This window comes from Genypterus blacodes, unplaced genomic scaffold (genome assembly GCF_046128005.1).
Source record: "Genypterus blacodes isolate CSIRO-AG114 ecotype Tasmania unplaced genomic scaffold, CSIRO-AGI_Gbla_v1 ptg000199l_1, whole genome shotgun sequence".
In the NCBI taxonomy this organism is placed as follows: domain Eukaryota; kingdom Metazoa; phylum Chordata; class Actinopteri; order Ophidiiformes; family Ophidiidae; genus Genypterus; species Genypterus blacodes.
Window position 1 is genome coordinate 156051 of NW_027466998.1, and position 21804 is coordinate 177854.

The following is a 21804-nucleotide window of genomic DNA, read 5'->3' on the forward strand; positions in this document are numbered from 1 at the left end:
TCACAGATATGGGCTTTTCAAGTTTTCTCCAGTTCCAAAAATCGATGACACGGGGGTCAACTTTTTTCCAAAATTTTCAATATTCCCCAATTTGCCCCAAATTTACACACATTGATGGCATTTCTGTCTGGATGCTGCGTCTGAAATTTTAGCTCTCTATCTCCTTCCTTGTCACAGATATGGGCTTTTCAAGTTTTCTCTAATTTCAAAAATTGATGACCCGGGGGTCAACTTTTTTAGAAAATTTTCAATATTCCCCAATTTGCCCCAAATTTACACACATTGATGGCATTTCTGTCTGGATGCTGCGTCAGAAATTTTAGCTCTCTATCTCCTTCCTTGTCACAGATAGGGGCTGTTCAAGTTTTCTCCAGTTTCAAAAATTGATGACCCGCGGGTCAACATTTTTAGAAAATTTTCAATATTCCCCAATTAGCCCCAAATTTACACACATTGATGGCATTTCTGCCTGGATGCTGCGTCTGAAATTGTAGCTCTCTATCTCCTTCCTTGTCACAGATATGGGCTTTTAAAGTTTTCTCCAGTTCCAAAAATCGATGACCCGGGGGTCAACTTTTTTCCCAAATTTTCAATATTCCCCAATTTGCCCCAAATTTACACACATTGATGGCATTTCTGTCTGGATGCTGCGTCTGAAATTTTAGCTCTCTATCTCCTTCCTTGTCACAGATATGGGCTTTTCAAGTTTTCTCCAGTTTCAAAAATTGATGACCCGGGTCAACATTTTTAGAAAATTTTCAATATTCCCCAATTTGCCCCAAATTTACACACATTGATGGCATTTCTGCCTGGATGCTGCGTCTGAAATTTTAGCTCTCTATCTCCTTCCTTGTCACAGACATGGGCTTTTCAAGTTTTCTGTAGTTACAAGAATCGATGACCCGCGGGTCAACATTTTTAGAAACTTTTCAATATTCCCCAATTTGCCCCAAATTTACACACATTGATGGCATTTCTGCCTGGATGCTGCGTCTGAAATTTTAGCTCTCTATCTCCTTCCTTGTCACAGATATGGGCTTTTCAAGTTTTCTCCAGTTACAAAAATTGATGACCCGGGTCAACATTTTTAGAAAATTTTCAATATTCCCCAATTTGTCCCAAATTTACCCAAATTGATGGCATTTCTGTCTGGATGCTGCGTCTGAAATTTTAGCTCTCTATCTCTTTCCTTGTCACAGATATGGGCTTTTAAAGTTTTCTCCAGTTTCAAAAATCGATGACCCGGGGGTCAACTTTTTTCCAAAATTTTCAATATTCCCCAATTTGCCCCAAATTTACACACATTGATGGCATTTCTGTCTGGATGCTGCGTCTGAAATTTTAGCTCTCTATCTCCTTCCTTGTCACAGATATGGGCTTTTCAAGTTTTCTCTAATTTCAAAAATTGATGACCCGGGGGTCAACTTTTTTAGAAAATTTTCAATATTCCCCAATTTGCCCCAAATTTACACACATTGATGGCATTTCTGTCTGGATGCTGCGTCAGAAATTTTAGCTCTCTATCTCCTTCCTTGTCACAGATAGGGGCTGTTCAAGTTTTCTCCAGTTTCAAAAATTGATGACCCGCGGGTCAACATTTTTAGAAAATTTTCAATATTCCCCAATTAGCCCCAAATTTACACACATTGATGGCATTTCTGCCTGGATGCTGCGTCTGAAATTGTAGCTCTCTATCTCCTTCCTTGTCACAGATATGGGCTTTTAAAGTTTTCTCCAGTTCCAAAAATCGATGACCCGGGGGTCAACTTTTTTCCCAAATTTTCAATATTCCCCAATTTGCCCCAAATTTACACACATTGATGGCATTTCTGTCTGGATGCTGCGTCTGAAATTTTAGCTCTCTATCTCCTTCCTTGTCACAGATATGGGCTTTTCAAGTTTTCTCCAGTTTCAAAAATTGATGACCCGGGTCAACATTTTTAGAAAATTTTCAATATTCCCCAATTTGCCCCAAATTTACACACATTGATGGCATTTCTGCCTGGATGCTGCGTCTGAAATTTTAGCTCTCTATCTCCTTCCTTGTCACAGACATGGGCTTGTCAAGTTTTCTGTAGTTACAAGAATCGATGACCCGCGGGTCAACATTTTTAGAAAATTTTCAATATTCCCCAATTAGCCCCAAATTTACACACATTGATGGCATTTCTGCCTGGATGCTGCGTCTGAAATTGTAGCTCTCTATCTCCTTCCTTGTCACAGATATGGGCTTTTAAAGTTTTCTCCAGTTCCAAAAATCGATGACCCGGGGGTCAACTTTTTTCCCAAATTTTCAATATTCCCCAATTTGCCCCAAATTTACACACATTGATGGCATTTCTGTCTGGATGCTGCGTCTGAAATTTTAGCTCTCTATCTCCTTCCTTGTCACAGATATGGGCTTTTCAAGTTTTCTCCAGTTTCAAAAATTGATGACCCGGGTCAACATTTTTAGAAAATTTTCAATATTCCCCAATTTGCCCCAAATTTACACACATTGATGGCATTTCTGCCTGGATGCTGCGTCTGAAATTTTAGCTCTCTATCTCCTTCCTTGTCACAGACATGGGCTTGTCAAGTTTTCTGTAGTTACAAGAATCGATGACCCGCGGGTCAACATTTTTAGAAAATTTTCAATATTCCCCAATTTGCCCCAAATTTACACACATTGATGGCATTTCTGCCTGGATGCTGCGTCTGAAATTTTAGCTCTCTATCTCCTTCCTTGTCACAGATATGGGCTTTTCAAGTTTTCTCCAGTTACAAAAATTGATGACCCGGGTCAACATTTTTAGAAAATTTTCAATATTCCCCAATTTGTCCCAAATTTACCCAAATTGATGGCATTTCTGTCTGGATGCTGCGTCTGAAATTTTAGCTCTCTATCTCTTTCCTTGTCACAGATATGGGCTTTTAAAGTTTTCTCCAGTTTCAAAAATCGATGACCCGGGGGTCAACTTTTTTCCAAAATTTTCAATATTCCCCAATTTGCCCCAAATTTACACACATTGATGGCATTTCTGCCTGGATGCTGCGTCTGAAATTTTAGCTCTCTATCTTCTTCCTTGTCACAGATATGGGCTTTTCAAGTTTTCTCCAGTTTCAAAAATCGATGACCCGCGGTTCAACATTTTGCCCAAATTTTCAATATTCCCCAATTTGCCCCAAATTTACACACATTGATGGCATTTCTGCCTGGATGCTGCGTCTGAAATTTTAGCTCTCTATCTCCTTCCTTGTCACAGATATGGGCTTTTCAAGTTTTCTCCAGTTTCAAAAATTGATGACCCTGGTCAACATTTTTAGAAAATTTTCAATATTCCCCAATTTGCCCCAAATTTACACACATTGATGGCATTTCTGCCTGGATGCTGCGTCTGAAATTTTAGCTCTCTATCTCCTTCCTTGTCACAGATATGGGCTTTTAAAATTTTCTCCAGTTTCAAAAATTGATGACCCGGGTCAACTTTTTTAGAAAATTTTCAATATTCCCCAATTTGCCCCAAATTTACACACATTGGTGGCATTTCTGTCTGGATGCTGCGTCTGAAATTTTAGCTCTCTATCTCCTTCCTTGTCACAGATATGGGCTTTTCAAGTTTTCTCCAGTTTCAAAAATTGATAACCCGGGTCAACATTTTTAGAAAATTTTCAATATTCCCCAATTTGCCCCAAATTTACACACATTGATGGCATTTCTGCCTGGATGCTGCGTCTGAAATTGTAGCTCTCTATCTCCTTCCTTGTCACAGATATGGGCTTTTAACGTTTTCTCCAGTTCCAAAAATCGATGACCCGCGGGTCAACTTTTTTCCAAAATTTTCAATATTCCCCAATTTGCCCCAAATTTACACAAATTGATGGCATTTCTGTCTGGATGCTGCGTCTGAAATTGTAGCTCTCTATCTCCTTCCTTGTCACAGATATGGGCTTTTCAAGTTTTCTCCAGTTCCAAAAATCGATGACCCGGGGGTCAACTTTTTTCCAAAATTTTCAATATTCCCCAATTTGCCCCAAATTCACACACATTGATGGCATTTCTGCCTGGATGCTGCGTCTGAAATTTTAGCTCTCTATCTCCTTCCTTGTCACAGATATGGGCTTTTCAAGTTTTCTCCAGTTTCAAAAATTGATGACCCGGGTCAACATTTTTAGAAAATTTTCAATATTCCCCAATTTGCCCCAAATTTACACACATTGATGGCATTTCTGCCTGGATGCTGCGTCTGAAATTTTAGCTCTCTATCTCCTTCCTTGTCACAGACATGGGCTTTTCAAGTTTTCTGTAGTTACAAGAATCGATGACCCGCGGGTCAACATTTTTAGAAAATTTTCAATATTCCCCAATTTGCCCCAAATTTACACACATTGATGGCATTTCTGCCTGGATGCTGCGTCTGAAATTTTAGCTCTCTATCTCCTTCCTTGTCACAGATATGGGCTTTTCAAGTTTTCTCCAGTTACAAAAATTGATGACCCGGGTCAACATTTTTAGAAAATTTTCAATATTCCCCAATTTGTCCCAAATTTACCCAAATTGATGGCATTTCTGTCTGGATGCTGCGTCTGAAATTTTAGCTCTCTATCTCTTTCCTTGTCACAGATATGGGCTTTTAAAGTTTTCTCCAGTTTCAAAAATCGATGACCCGGGGGTCAACTTTTTTCCAAAATTTTCAATATTCCCCAATTTGCCCCAAATTTACACACATTGATGGCATTTCTGTCTGGATGCTGCGTCTGAAATTTTAGCTCTCTATCTCCTTCCTTGTCACAGATATGGGCTTTTCAAGTTTTCTCTAATTTCAAAAATTGATGACCCGGGGGTCAACTTTTTTAGAAAATTTTCAATATTCCCCAATTTGCCCCAAATTTACACACATTGATGGCATTTCTGTCTGGATGCTGCGTCAGAAATTTTAGCTCTCTATCTCCTTCCTTGTCACAGATAGGGGCTGTTCAAGTTTTCTCCAGTTTCAAAAATTGATGACCCGCGGGTCAACATTTTTAGAAAATTTTCAATATTCCCCAATTAGCCCCAAATTTACACACATTGATGGCATTTCTGCCTGGATGCTGCGTCTGAAATTGTAGCTCTCTATCTCCTTCCTTGTCACAGATATGGGCTTTTAAAGTTTTCTCCAGTTCCAAAAATCGATGACCCGGGGGTCAACTTTTTTCCCAAATTTTCAATATTCCCCAATTTGCCCCAAATTTACACACATTGATGGCATTTCTGTCTGGATGCTGCGTCTGAAATTTTAGCTCTCTATCTCCTTCCTTGTCACAGATATGGGCTTTTCAAGTTTTCTCCAGTTTCAAAAATTGATGACCCGGGTCAACATTTTTAGAAAATTTTCAATATTCCCCAATTTGCCCCAAATTTACACACATTGATGGCATTTCTGCCTGGATGCTGCGTCTGAAATTTTAGCTCTCTATCTCCTTCCTTGTCACAGACATGGGCTTGTCAAGTTTTCTGTAGTTACAAGAATCGATGACCCGCGGGTCAACATTTTTAGAAAATTTTCAATATTCCCCAATTTGCCCCAAATTTACACACATTGATGGCATTTCTGCCTGGATGCTGCGTCTGAAATTTTAGCTCTCTATCTCCTTCCTTGTCACAGATATGGGCTTTTCAAGTTTTCTCCAGTTACAAAAATTGATGACCCGGGTCAACATTTTTAGAAAATTTTCAATATTCCCCAATTTGTCCCAAATTTACCCAAATTGATGGCATTTCTGTCTGGATGCTGCGTCTGAAATTTTAGCTCTCTATCTCTTTCCTTGTCACAGATATGGGCTTTTAAAGTTTTCTCCAGTTTCAAAAATCGATGACCCGGGGGTCAACTTTTTTCCAAAATTTTCAATATTCCCCAATTTGCCCCAAATTTACACACATTGATGGCATTTCTGCCTGGATGCTGCGTCTGAAATTTTAGCTCTCTATCTTCTTCCTTGTCACAGATATGGGCTTTTCAAGTTTTCTCCAGTTTCAAAAATCGATGACCCGCGGTTCAACATTTTGCCCAAATTTTCAATATTCCCCAATTTGCCCCAAATTTACACACATTGATGGCATTTCTGCCTGGATGCTGCGTCTGAAATTTTAGCTCTCTATCTCCTTCCTTGTCACAGATATGGGCTTTTCAAGTTTTCTCCAGTTTCAAAAATTGATGACCCTGGTCAACATTTTTAGAAAATTTTCAATATTCCCCAATTTGCCCCAAATTTACACACATTGATGGCATTTCTGCCTGGATGCTGCGTCTGAAATTTTAGCTCTCTATCTCCTTCCTTGTCACAGATATGGGCTTTTAAAATTTTCTCCAGTTTCAAAAATTGATGACCCGGGTCAACTTTTTTAGAAAATTTTCAATATTCCCCAATTTGCCCCAAATTTACACACATTGGTGGCATTTCTGTCTGGATGCTGCGTCTGAAATTTTAGCTCTCTATCTCCTTCCTTGTCACAGATATGGGCTTTTCAAGTTTTCTCCAGTTTCAAAAATTGATAACCCGGGTCAACATTTTTAGAAAATTTTCAATATTCCCCAATTTGCCCCAAATTTACACACATTGATGGCATTTCTGCCTGGATGCTGCGTCTGAAATTGTAGCTCTCTATCTCCTTCCTTGTCACAGATATGGGCTTTTAACGTTTTCTCCAGTTCCAAAAATCGATGACCCGCGGGTCAACTTTTTTCCAAAATTTTCAATATTCCCCAATTTGCCCCAAATTTACACAAATTGATGGCATTTCTGTCTGGATGCTGCGTCTGAAATTGTAGCTCTCTATCTCCTTCCTTGTCACAGATATGGGCTTTTCAAGTTTTCTCCAGTTCCAAAAATCGATGACCCGGGGGTCAACTTTTTTCCAAAATTTTCAATATTCCCCAATTTGCCCCAAATTTACACAAATTGATGGCATTTCTGTCTGGATGCTGCGTCTGAAATTTTAGCTCTCTATCTCCTTCCTTGTCACAGATATGGGCTTTTCAAGTTTTCTCTAATTTCAAAAATTGATGACCCGGGGGTCAACTTTTTTAGAAAATTTTCAATATTCCCCAATTTGCCCCAAATTTACACACATTGATGGCATTTCTGTCTGGATGCTGCGTCAGAAATTTTAGCTCTCTATCTCCTTCCTTGTCACAGATAGGGGCTGTTCAAGTTTTCTCCAGTTTCAAAAATTGATGACCCGCGGGTCAACATTTTTAGAAAATTTTCAATATTCCCCAATTTGCCCCAAATTTACACACATTGATGGCATTTCTGCCTGGATGCTGCGTCTGAAATTTTAACTCTCTATCTCCTTCCTTGTCACAGACATGGGCTTTTCAAGTTTTCTGTAGTTACAAGAATCGATGACCCGCGGGTCAACATTTTTAGAAAATTTTCAATATTCCCCAATTTGCCCCAAATTTACACACATTGATGGCATTTCTGCCTGGATGCTGCGTCTGAAATTTTAGCTCTCTATCTCCTTCCTTGTCACAGATATGGGCTTTTCAAGTTTTCTCCAGTTACAAAAATTGATGACCCGGGTCAACTTTTTTCCAAAATTTTCAATATTCCCCAATTTGCCCCAAATTTACACACATTGATGGCATTTCTGTCTGGATGCTGCGTCTGAAATTTTAGCTCTCTATCTCCCTCCTTGTCACAGATATGGGCTTTTCAAGTTTTCTCCAGTTTCAAAAATTGATAACCCGGGTCAACATTTTTAGAAAATTTTCAATATTCCCCAATTTGCCCCAAATTTACACACATTGATGGCATTTCTGCCTGGATGCTGCGTCTGAAATTGTAGCTCTCTATCTCCTTCCTTGTCACAGATATGGGCTTTTCAAGTTTTCTCTAGTTTCAAGAATCGATGACCCGCGGGTCAACATTTTTAGAAAATTTTCGATATTCCCCAATTTGTCCCAAATTTACACAAATTGATGGCATTTCTGTCTGGATGCTGCGTCTGAAATTTTAGCTCTCTATCTCCTTCCTTGTCACAGTTATGGGCTTTTAAAGTTTTCTCCAGTTTCAAAAATTGATGACCCGCGGGTCAACATTATTAGAAAATTTTCAATATTCCCCAATTTGCCCCAAATTTACACACATTGATGGCATTTCTGCCTGGATGCTGCGTCTGAAATTGTAGCTCTCTATCTCCTTCCTTGTCACAGATATGGGCTTTTAAAGTTTTCTCCAGTTCCAAAAATCGATGACCCGGGGGTCAACTTTTTTCCCAAATTTTCAATATTCCCCAATTTGCCCCAAATTTACACACATTGATGGCATTTCTGTCTGATGCTGCGTCTGAAATTTTAGCTCTCTATCTCCTTCCTTGTCACAGATATGGGCTTTTCAAGTTTTCTCCAGTTTCAAAAATTGATGACCCGGGTCAACATTTTTAGAAAATTTTCAATATTCCCCAATTTGCCCCAAATTTACACACATTGATGGCATTTCTGCCTGGATGCTGCGTCTGAAATTTTAGCTCTCTATCTCCTTCCTTGTCACAGACATGGGCTTGTCAAGTTTTCTGTAGTTACAAGAATCGATGACCCGCGGGTCAACATTTTTAGAAAATTTTCAATATTCCCCAATTTGCCCCAAATTTACACACATTGATGGCATTTCTGCCTGGATGCTGCGTCTGAAATTTTAGCTCTCTATCTCCTTCCTTGTCACAGATATGGGCTTTTCAAGTTTTCTCCAGTTACAAAAATTGATGACCCGGGTCAACATTTTTAGAAAATTTTCAATATTCCCCAATTTGTCCCAAATTTACCCAAATTGATGGCATTTCTGTCTGGATGCTGCGTCTGAAATTTTAGCTCTCTATCTCTTTCCTTGTCACAGATATGGGCTTTAAAGTTTTCTCCAGTTTCAAAAATCGATGACCCGGGGGTCAACTTTTTTCCAAAATTTTCAATATTCCCCAATTTGCCCCAAATTTACACACATTGATGGCATTTCTGCCTGGATGCTGCGTCTGAAATTTTAGCTCTCTATCTTCTTCCTTGTCACAGATATGGGCTTTTCAAGTTTTCTCCAGTTTCAAAAATCGATGACCCGCGGTTCAACATTTTGCCCAAATTTTCAATATTCCCCAATTTGCCCCAAATTTACACACATTGATGGCATTTCTGCCTGGATGCTGCGTCTGAAATTTTAGCTCTCTATCTCCTTCCTTGTCACAGATATGGGCTTTTCAAGTTTTCTCCAGTTTCAAAAATTGATGACCCTGGTCAACATTTTTAGAAAATTTTCAATATTCCCCAATTTGCCCCAAATTTACACACATTGATGGCATTTCTGCCTGGATGCTGCGTCTGAAATTTTAGCTCTCTATCTCCTTCCTTGTCACAGATATGGGCTTTTAAAATTTTCTCCAGTTTCAAAAATTGATGACCCGGGTCAACTTTTTTAGAAAATTTTCAATATTCCCCAATTTGCCCCAAATTTACACACATTGGTGGCATTTCTGTCTGGATGCTGCGTCTGAAATTTTAGCTCTCTATCTCCTTCCTTGTCACAGATATGGGCTTTTCAAGTTTTCTCCAGTTTCAAAAATTGATAACCCGGGTCAACATTTTTAGAAAATTTTCAATATTCCCCAATTTGCCCCAAATTTACACACATTGATGGCATTTCTGCCTGGATGCTGCGTCTGAAATTGTAGCTCTCTATCTCCTTCCTTGTCACAGATATGGGCTTTTAACGTTTTCTCCAGTTCCAAAAATCGATGACCCGCGGGTCAACTTTTTTCCAAAATTTTCAATATTCCCCAATTTGCCCCAAATTTACACAAATTGATGGCATTTCTGTCTGGATGCTGCGTCTGAAATTGTAGCTCTCTATCTCCTTCCTTGTCACAGATATGGGCTTTTCAAGTTTTCTCCAGTTCCAAAAATCGATGACCCGGGGGTCAACTTTTTTCCAAAATTTTCAATATTCCCCAATTTGCCCCAAATTTACACAAATTGATGGCATTTCTGTCTGGATGCTGCGTCTGAAATTTTAGCTCTCTATCTCCTTCCTTGTCACAGATATGGGCTTTTCAAGTTTTCTCTAATTTCAAAAATTGATGACCCGGGGGTCAACTTTTTTAGAAAATTTTCAATATTCCCCAATTTGCCCCAAATTTACACACATTGATGGCATTTCTGTCTGGATGCTGCGTCAGAAATTTTAGCTCTCTATCTCCTTCCTTGTCACAGATAGGGGCTGTTCAAGTTTTCTCCAGTTTCAAAAATTGATGACCCGCGGGTCAACATTTTTAGAAAATTTTCAATATTCCCCAATTTGCCCCAAATTTACACACATTGATGGCATTTCTGCCTGGATGCTGCGTCTGAAATTTTAACTCTCTATCTCCTTCCTTGTCACAGACATGGGCTTTTCAAGTTTTCTGTAGTTACAAGAATCGATGACCCGCGGGTCAACATTTTTAGAAAATTTTCAATATTCCCCAATTTGCCCCAAATTTACACACATTGATGGCATTTCTGCCTGGATGCTGCGTCTGAAATTTTAGCTCTCTATCTCCTTCCTTGTCACAGATATGGGCTTTTCAAGTTTTCTCCAGTTACAAAAATTGATGACCCGGGTCAACTTTTTTCCAAAATTTTCAATATTCCCCAATTTGCCCCAAATTTACACACATTGATGGCATTTCTGTCTGGATGCTGCGTCTGAAATTTTAGCTCTCTATCTCCCTCCTTGTCACAGATATGGGCTTTTCAAGTTTTCTCCAGTTTCAAAAATTGATAACCCGGGTCAACATTTTTAGAAAATTTTCAATATTCCCCAATTTGCCCCAAATTTACACACATTGATGGCATTTCTGCCTGGATGCTGCGTCTGAAATTGTAGCTCTCTATCTCCTTCCTTGTCACAGATATGGGCTTTTCAAGTTTTCTCTAGTTTCAAGAATCGATGACCCGCGGGTCAACATTTTTAGAAAATTTTCGATATTCCCCAATTTGTCCCAAATTTACACAAATTGATGGCATTTCTGTCTGGATGCTGCGTCTGAAATTTTAGCTCTCTATCTCCTTCCTTGTCACAGTTATGGGCTTTTAAAGTTTTCTCCAGTTTCAAAAATTGATGACCCGCGGGTCAACATTATTAGAAAATTTTCAATATTCCCCAATTTGCCCCAAATTTACACACATTGATGGCATTTCTGCCTGGATGCTGCTTCTGAAATTTTAGCTCTCTATCTCCTTCCTTGTCACAGATATGGGCTTTTCAAGTTTTCTCCAGTTTCAAAAATTGATGACCCGGGTCAACATTTTTAGAAAATTTTCAATATTCCCCAATTTGCCCCAAATTTACACACATTGATGGCATTTCTGCCTGGATGCTGCGTCTGAAATTTTAGCTCTCTATCTCCTTCCTTGTCACAGACATGGGCTTTTCAAGTTTTCTGTAGTTACAAGAATCGATGACCCGCGGGTCAACATTTTTAGAAAATTTTCAATATTCCCCAATTTGCCCCAAATTTACACACATTGATGGCATTTCTGCCTGGATGCTGCGCCTGAAATTGTAGCTCTCTATCTCCTTCCTTGTCACAGATATGGGCTTTTCAAGTTTTCTGTAATTTCAAAAATTGATGACCCGGGGGTCAACTTTTTTAGAAAATTTTCAATATTCCCCAATTTGCCCCAAATTCACACAAATTGATGGCATTTCTGCCTGGATGCTGCTTCTGAAATTGTAGCTCTCTATCTCCTTCCTTGTCACAGATATGGGTTTTTCAAGTTTTCTCCAGTTTCAAAAATGGTTGACCCGCGGGTCAACATTTTTAGAAAAAATTTCAATATTCCCCAATTTGCCCCAAATTTACACACATTGATGGCATTTCTGCCTGGATGCTGCGTCTAAAATTATAGCTCTCTATCTCCTTCCTTGTCACAGATATGGGCTTTTCAAGTTTTCTCCAGTTTCAAAAATCGATGACCCGCGGGTCAACATTTTAAATTTTTTTTCAATATCCCCTTATTTGCCCGAAATTTGCACACATTGATGGCATTCCTGCCTGGATGCTGCGTCTGAAATTTTAGCTCTCTATCTCCTTCCTTGTCACAGATATGGGCTTTTCAAGTTTTCTCCAGTTTCCTAATCGATGACCCGCGGGTCATCATTTTTAGAAAATTTTCAATATTCCCCAATTTGCCCCAAATTCACACACATTGATGGCATTTCTGCCTGGATGCTGCGTCTAAAATTAGAGCTATCTATCTCCTTCCTTGTCACAGATATGGGCTTTTCAAGTTTTCTCCAGTTTCAAAAATCGATGACCCGCGGTTCAACATTTTGCCCAAATTTTCAATATTCCCCAATTTGCCCCAAATTCACACACATTGATGGCATTTCTGTCTGATTCTGCGTCTGAAATTTTAGCTCTCTATCTCCTTCCTTGTCACAGATATGGGCTTTTCAAGTTTTCTCTAATTTCAAGAATCGATGACCCGCGGGTCAACATTTTTAGAAAATTTTCAATATTCCCCAATTTGCCCCAAATTTACACACATTGATGGCATTTCTGCCTGGATGCTGAATCTGAATTTGTAGCTCTCTATCTCCTTCCTTGTCACAGATATGGGCTTTTCAAGTTTTCTCTAGTTTCAAGAATCGATGACCAGCGGGTCAACATTTTTAGAAAATTTTAAATATTCCCCAATGTGTCCCAAATGTACACAAATCGATGGCATTTCTGTCTGGATGCTGCGTCTGAAACTTTAGCTCTCTATCTCCTTCCTTGTCACAGATATGGGCTTTTCAAGTTTTCTCCAGTTTCAAAAATTGATGACCCGGGGGTCAACATTTTTAGAAAACTTTCAATATTCCCCAATTTGCCCCAAATTTACACACATTGATGGCATTTCTGCCTAGATGCTGCGTCTGAAATTGTAGCTCTCTATCTCCTTCCTTGTCACAGATATGGGCTTTTAAAGTTTTCTCTAGTTTCAAAAATTGATGACCCGGGTCAACATTTTTAGAAAATTTTCAATATTCCCCAATTTGCCCCAAATTTACACACATTGATGGTATTTCTGTCTGGATGCTGCGTCTGAAATTGTAGCTCTCTATCTCCTTCCTTGTCACAGATATGGGCTTTTAAAGTTTTCTCCAGTTTCAAAAATTGATGACCCGGGTCAACATTTTGCCCAAATTTTCAATATTCCCCAATTTGCCCCAAATTTACACACATTGATGGCATTTCTGCCTGGATGCTGCGTCTGAAATTTTAGCTCTCTATCTCCTTCCTTGTCACAGATATGGGCTTTTCAAGTTTTCTCCAGTTTCAAAAATTGATGACCCGGGTCAACATTTTTAGAAAATTTTCAATATTCCCCAATTTGCCCCAAATTTACACACATTGATGGCATTTCTGCCTGGATGCTGCGTCTGAAATTGTAGCACTCTATCTCCTTCGTTGTCACAGATATGGTCTTTTAAAGTTTTCTCCAGTTTCAAAAATCGATGACCCGCGGTTCAACATTTTGCCCAAATTTTCAATATTCCCCAATTTGCCCCAAATTTGCACACAATGATGGCATTTCTGCCTCGATGCTGCGTCTGAAATTTTAGCTATCTATCTCCTTCCTTGTCACAGATATGGGCTTTTCAAGTTTTCTCCAGTTTCAAATATCGATGACCCGCGGGTCATCATTTTTAGCAAATTTTCAATATTCCCCAATTTGCCCCAAATTCACACACATTGATGGCATTTCTGCCTGGACGCTGCATCTGAAATTTTAGCTCTCTATCTCCTTCCTTGTCACAGATATGGGCTTTTCAAGTTTTCTCCAGTTTCAAAAAACGATGGCCCGCGGGTCAACTTTTTTCCAAAATTTTCAATATTCCCCAATTTGCCCCAAATTTACACACATTGATGGCATTTCTGTCTGATTCTGCGTCTGAAATTTTAGCTCTCGATCTCCTTCCTTGTCACAGATATGGGCTTTTCAAGTTTTCTCCAGTTTCCTAATCGATGACCCGCCGGTCAACATTTTTAGAAAATTTTCAATATTCCCCAATTTGCCCCAAATTCACAGACATTGATGGCATTTCTGTCTGGATGCTGCGTCTGAAATTGTAGCTCTCTATCTCCTTCTATGTCACAGATATGGGTTTTTCAAGTTTTCTCCAGTTTCAAAAATCGATGACCCGCGGGTCAAAATTTTGCCCAAATTTTCAATATTCCCCAATTTGCCCCAAATTTACACACAATGATGGCATTTCTGCCTGGATGCTGCGTCTGAAATTTTAGCTCTCTATCTCCTTCTATGTCACAGATATGGGTTTTTCAAGTTTTCTCCAGTTTCAAAAATTGATGACCCGGGTCAACATTTTTAGAAAATTTTCAATATTCCCCAATTTGCCCCAAATTTACACATTGATGGCATTTCTGCCTGGATGCTGCGTCTGAAATTTTAGCTCTCTATCTCCTTCCTTGTCACAGATATGGGCTTTTAAAGTTTTCTCCAGTTTCAAAAATTGATGACCCTGGTCAACTTTTTTAGAAAATTTTCAATATTCCCCAATTTGCCCCAAATTTACACACATTGATGGCATTTCTGCCTGGATGCTGCGTCTCAAATTGTAGCTCTCTATCTCCTTCCTTGTCACAGATATGGGCTTTTAAAGTTTTCTCCAGTTTCAAAAATTGATGACCCGCGGGTCAACATTTTTAGAAAATTTTCAATATTCCCCAATTTGCCCCAAATTTACACACATTGATGGCATTTCTGCCTGGATGCTGCGTCTGAAATTTTAGCTCTCTATCTCTTTCCTTGTCACAGATATGGGCTTTTAAAGTTTTCTCCAGTTTCAAAAATCGATGACCCGGGGGTCAACTTTTTTCCAAAATTTTCAATATTCCCCAATTTGCCCCAACTTTACACACATTGATGGCATTTCTGTCTGGATGCTGCGTCTGAAATTTTAGCTCTCTATCTCCTTCCTTGTCACAGATGTGGGCTTTTCAAGTTTTCTCCAGTTTCAAAAATTGATGACCCGGGTCAACATTTTTAGAAAATTTTCAATATTCCCCAATTTGCCCCAAATTTACACACATTGAAGGCATTTCTGCCTGGATGCTGCGTCTGAAATTTTAGCTCTCTATCTTCTTCCTTGTCACAGATATGGGCTTTTCAAGTTTTCTCCAGTTTCAAAAATCGATGACCCGCGGTTCAACATTTTGCCCAAATTTTCAATATTCCCCAATTTGCCCCAAATTTACACACATTGATGGCATTTCTGCCTGGATGCTGCGTCTGAAATTTTAGCTCTCTATCTCCTTCCTTGTCACAGATATGGGCTTTTCAAGTTTTCTCCAGTTTCAAAAATTGATGACCCTGGTCAACATTTTTAGAAAATTTTCAATATTCCCCAATTTGCCCCAAATTTACACACATTGATGGCATTTCTGCCTGGATGCTGCGTCTGAAATTTTAGCTCTCTATCTCCTTCCTTGTCACAGATATGGGCTTTTAAAATTTTCTCCAGTTTCAAAAATTGATGACCCGGGTCAACTTTTTTAGAAAATTTTCAATATTCCCCAATTTGCCCCAAATTTACACACATTGATGGCATTTCTGCCTGGATGCTGCGTCTGAAATTGTAACTCTCTATCTCCTTCCTTGTCACAGATATGGGCTTTTAAAGTTTTCTCCAGTTTCAAAAATTGATGACCCGGGTCAACATTTTTAGAAAATTGTCAATATTCCCCAATTTGCCCCAAATTTACACACATTGATGGCATTTCTGCCTGGATGCTGCGTCTGAAATTTTAGCTCTCTATCTCCTTCCTTGTCACAGATATGGGCTTTTCAAGTTTTCTCCAGTTACAAAAATTGATGACCCGGGTCAACATTTTTAGAAAATTTTCAATATTCCCCAATTTGTCCCAAATTTACCCAAATTGATGGCATTTCTGTCTGGATGCTGCGTCTGAAATTTTAGCTCTCTATCTCTTTCCTTGTCACAGATATGGGCTTTTAAAGTTTTCTCCAGTTTCAAAAATCGATGACCCGCGGGTCAACATTTTTAGGAAATTGTCAATATTCCCCAATTTGCCCCAAATTTACACACATTGATGGCATTTCTGCCTGGATGCTGCGTCTGAAATTTTAGCTCTCTATCTCCTTCCTTGTCACAGATAGGGGCTTTTCAAGTTTTCTCCAGTTACAAAAATTGATGACCCGGGTCAACATTTTTAGAAAATTTTCAATATTCCCCAATTTGTCCCAAATTTACCCAAATTGATGGCATTTCTGTCTGGATGCTGCGTCTGAAATTTTAGCTCTCTATCTCTTTCCTTGTCACAGATATGGGCTTTTAAAGTTTTCTCCAGTTTCAAAAATCGATGACCCGGGGGTCAACTTTTTTCCAAAATTTTCAATATTCCCCAATTTGCCCCAAATTTACACACATTGATGGCATTTCTGTCTGGATGCTGCGTCTGAAATTGTAGCTCTCTATCTCCTTCCTTGTCACAGATATGGGCTTTTCAAGTTTTCTCCAGTTCCAAAAATCGATGACCCGGGGGTCAACATTTTTAGAAAATTTTCAATATTCCCCAATTTGCCCCAAATTTACACACATTGATGGCATTTCTGTCTGGATGCTGCGTCTGAAATTTTAGCTCTCTATCTCCTTCCTTGTCACAGATATGGGCTTTTCAAGTTTTCTCTAATTTCAAAAATTGATGACCCGGGGGTCAACTTTTATAGAAAATTTTCAATATTCCCCAATTTTCCCCAAATTTACACACATTGATGGCATTTCTGTCTGGATGCTGCGTCAGAAATTTTAGCTCTCTATCTCCTTCCTTGTCACAGATAGGGGCTGTTCAAGTTTTCTCCAGTTTCAAAAATTGATGACCCGCGGGTCAACATTTTTAGAAAATTTTCAATATTCCCCAATTAGCCCCAAATTTACACACATTGATGGCATTTCTGCCTGGATGCTGCGTCTGAAATTGTAGCTCTCTATCTCCTTCCTTGTCACAGATATGGGCTTTTAAAGTTTTCTCCAGTTCCAAAAATCGATGACCCGGGGGTCAACTTTTTTCCCAAATTTTCAATATTCCCCAATTTGCCCCAAATTTACACACATTGATGGCATTTCTGTCTGGATGCTGCGTCTGAAATTTTAGCTCTCTATCTCCTTCCTTGTCACAGATATGGGCTTTTCAAGTTTTCTCCAGTTTCAAAAATTGATGACCCGGGTCAACATTTTTAGAAAATTTTCAATATTCCCCAATTTGCCCCAAATTTACACACATTGATGGCATTTCTGCCTGGATGCTGCGTCTGAAATTTTAGCTCTCTATCTCCTTCCTTGTCACAGACATGGGCTTTTCAAGTTTTCTGTAGTTACAAGAATCGATGACCCGCGGGTCAACATTTTTAGAAAATTTTCAATATTCCCCAATTTGCCCCAAATTTACACACATTGATGGCATTTCTGCCTGGATGCTGCGTCTGAAATTTTAGCTCTCTATCTCCTTCCTTGTCACAGATATGGGCTTTTCAAGTTTTCTCCAGTTACAAAAATTGATGACCCGGGTCAACATTTTTAGAAAATTTTCAATATTCCCCAATTTGTCCCAAATTTACCCAAATTGATGGCATTTCTGTCTGGATGCTGCGTCTGAAATTTTAGCTCTCTATCTCTTTCCTTGTCACAGATATGGGCTTTTAAAGTTTTCTCCAGTTTCAAAAATCGATGACCCGGGGGTCAACTTTTTTCCAAAATTTTCAATATTCCCCAATTTGCCCCAAATTTACACACATTGATGGCATTTCTGTCTGGATGCTGCGTCTGAAATTTTAGCTCTCTATCTCCTTCCTTGTCACAGATATGGGCTTTTCAAGTTTTCTCCAGTTTCAAAAATTGATGACCCGGGTCAACATTTTTAGAAAATTTTCAATATTCCCCAATTTGCCCCAAATTTACACACATTGATGGCATTTCTGCCTGGATGCTGCGTCTGAAATTTTAGCTCTCTATCTTCTTCCTTGTCACAGATATGGGCTTTTCAAGTTTTCTCCAGTTTCAAAAATCGATGACCCGCGGTTCAACATTTTGCCCAAATTTTCAATATTCCCCAATTTGCCCCAAATTTACACACATTGATGGCATTTCTGCCTGGATGCTGCGTCTGAAATTTTAGCTCTCTATCTCCTTCCTTGTCACAGATATGGGCTTTTCAAGTTTTCTCCAGTTTCAAAAATTGATGACCCTGGTCAACATTTTTAGAAAATTTTCAATATTCCCCAATTTGCCCCAAATTTACACACATTGATGGCATTTCTGCCTGGATGCTGCGTCTGAAATTTTAGCTCTCTATCTCCTTCCTTGTCACAGATATGGGCTTTTAAAATTTTCTCCAGTTTCAAAAATTGATGACCCGGGTCAACTTTTTTAGAAAATTTTCAATATTCCCCAATTTGCCCCAAATTTACACACATTGGTGGCATTTCTGTCTGGATGCTGCGTCTGAAATTTTAGCTCTCTATCTCCTTCCTTGTCACAGATATGGGCTTTTCAAGTTTTCTCCAGTTTCAAAAATTGATAACCCGGGTCAACATTTTTAGAAAATTTTCAATATTCCCCAATTTGCCCCAAATTTACACACATTGATGGCATTTCTGCCTGGATGCTGCGTCTGAAATTGTAGCTCTCTATCTCCTTCCTTGTCACAGATATGGGCTTTTAACGTTTTCTCCAGTTCCAAAAATCGATGATCCGGGGGTCAACTTTTTTCCAAAATTTTCAATATTCCCCAATTTGCCCCAAATTTACACAAATTGATGGCATTTCTGTCTGGATGCTGCGTCTGAAATTGTAGCTCTCTATCTCCTTCCTTGTCACAGATATGGGCTTTTCAAGTTTTCTCCAGTTCCAAAAATCGATGACCCGGGGGTCAACTTTTTTCCAAAATTTTCAATATTCCCCAATTTGCCCCAAATTTACACACATTGATGGCATTTCTGTCTGGATGCTGCGTCTGAAATTTTAGCTCTCTATCTCCTTCCTTGTCACAGATATGGGCTTTTCAAGTTTTCTCCAGTTCCAAAAATCGATGACCCGGGGGTCAACTTTTTTCCAAAATTTTCAATATTCCCCAATTTGCCCCAAATTTACACACATTGATGGCATTTCTGCCTGGATGCTGCGTCTGAAATTTTAACTCTCTATCTCCTTCCTTGTCACAGACATGGGCTTTTCAAGTTTTCTGTAGTTACAAGAATCGATGACCCGCGGGTCAACATTTTTAGAAAATTTTCAATATTCCCCAATTTGCCCCAAATTTACACACATTGATGGCATTTCTGCCTGGATGCTGCGTCTGAAATTTTAGCTCTCTATCTCCTTCCTTGTCACAGATATGGGCTTTTCAAGTTTTCTCCAGTTACAAAAATTGATGACCCGGGTCAACATTTTTAGAAAATTTTCAATATTCCCCAATTTGTCCCAAATTTACCCAAATTGATGGCATTTCTGTCTGGATGCTGCGTCTGAAATTTTAGCTCTCTATCTCTTTCCTTGTCACAGATATGGGCTTTTAAAGTTTTCTCCAGTTTCAAAAATCGATGACCCGGGGGTCAACTTTTTTCCAAAATTTTCAATATTCCCCAATTTGCCCCAAATTTACACACATTGATGGCATTTCTGTCTGGATGCTGCGTCTGAAATTTTAGCTCTCTATCTCCTTCCTTGTCACAGATATGGGCTTTTCAAGTTTTCTCCAGTTTCAAAAATTGATAACCCGGGTCAACATTTTTAGAAAATTTTCAATATTCCCCAATTTGCCCCAAATTTACACACATTGATGGCATTTCTGCCTGGATGCTGCGTCTGAAATTGTAGCTCTCTATCTCCTTCCTTGTCACAGATATGGGCTTTTCAAGTTTTCTCTAGTTTCAAGAATCGATGACCCGCGGGTCAACATTTTTAGAAAATTTTCGATATTCCCCAATTTGTCCCAAATTTACACAAATTGATGGCATTTCTGTCTGGATGCTGCGTCTGAAATTTTAGCTCTCTATCTCCTTCCTTGTCACAGTTATGGGCTTTTAAAGTTTTCTCCAGTTTCAAAAATTGATGACCCGCGGGTCAACATTATTAGAAAATTTTCAATATTCCCCAATTTGCCCCAAATTTACACACATTGATGGCATTTCTGCCTGGATGCTGCTTCTGAAATTTTAGCTCTCTATCTCCTTCCTTGTCACAGATATGGGCTTTTCAAGTTTTCTCCAGTTTCAAAAATTGATGACCCGCGGGTCAACATTTTTAGAAAATTTTCAATATTCCCCAATTAGCCCCAAATTTACACACATTGATGGCATTTCTGCCTGGATGCTGCGTCTGAAATTGTAGCTATCTATCTCCTTCCTTGTCACAGATGTGGGCAATTAAAGTTTTTTCCAGTTCCAAAAATCGATTACCCGGGGGTCAACTTTTTTCCAAAATTTTCAATATTGCCCAATTTGCCCCAAATTTACACACATTGATGGCATTTCTGTCTGGATGCTGCGTCTGAAATTTTAGCTCTCTATCTCCTTCCTTGTCACAGATATGGGCTTTTCAAGTTTTCTCCAGTTTCAAAAATTGATGACCCGGGTCAACATTTTTAGAAAATTTTCAATATTCCCCAATTTGCCCCAAATTTACACACATTGATGGCATTTCTGCCTGGATGCTGCGTCTGAAATTTTAGCTCTCTATCTCCTTCCTTGTCACAGACATGGGCTTTTCAAGTTTTCTGTAGTTACAAGAATCGATGACCCGTGGGTCAACATTTTTAGAAAATTTTCAATATTCCCCAATTTGCCCCAAATTTACACACATTGATGGCATTTCTGCCTGGATGCTGCGTCTGAAATTGTAGCTCTCTATCTCCTTCCTTGTCACAGATATGGGCTTTTCAAGTTTTCTCCAGTTACAAAAATTGATGACCCGGGTCACCATTTTTAGAAAATTTTCAATATTCCCCAATTTGTCCCAAATTTACCCAAATTGATGGCATTTCTGTCTGGATGCTGCGTCTGAAATTTTAGCTCTCTATCTCTTTCCTTGTCACAGATATGGGCTTTTAAAGTTTTCTCCAGTTTCAAAAATTGATGACCCGGGGGTCAACTTTTTTCCAAAATTTTCAATATTCCCCAATTTGCCCCAAATTTACACACATTGATGGCATTTCTGTCTGGATGCTGCGTCTGAAATTTTAGCTCTCTATCTCCTTCCTTGTCACAGATATGGGCTTTTCAAGTTTTCTCCAGTTTCAAAAATTGATAACCCGGGTCAACATTTTTAGAAAATTTTCAATATTCCCCAATTTGCCCCAAATTTACACACATTGATGGCATTTCTGCCTGGATGCTGCGTCTGAAATTTTAGCTCTCTATCTCCTTCCTTGTCACAGACATGGGCTTTTCAAGTTTTCTGTAGTTACAAGAATCGATGACCCGTGGGTCAACATTTTTAGAAAATTTTCAATATTCCCCAATTTGCCCCAAATTTACACACATTGATGGCATTTCTGCCTGGATGCTGCGTCTGAAATTTTAGCTCTCTATCTCCTTCCTTGTCACAGATATGGGCTTTTAAAGTTTTCTCCAGTTTCAAAAATTGATGACCCGGGGGTCAACTTTTTTCCAAAATTTTCAATATTCCCCAATTTGCCCCAAATTTACACACATTGATGGCATTTCTGTCTGGATGCTGCGTCTGAAATTTTAGCTCTCTATCTCCTTCCTTGTCACAGATATGGGCTTT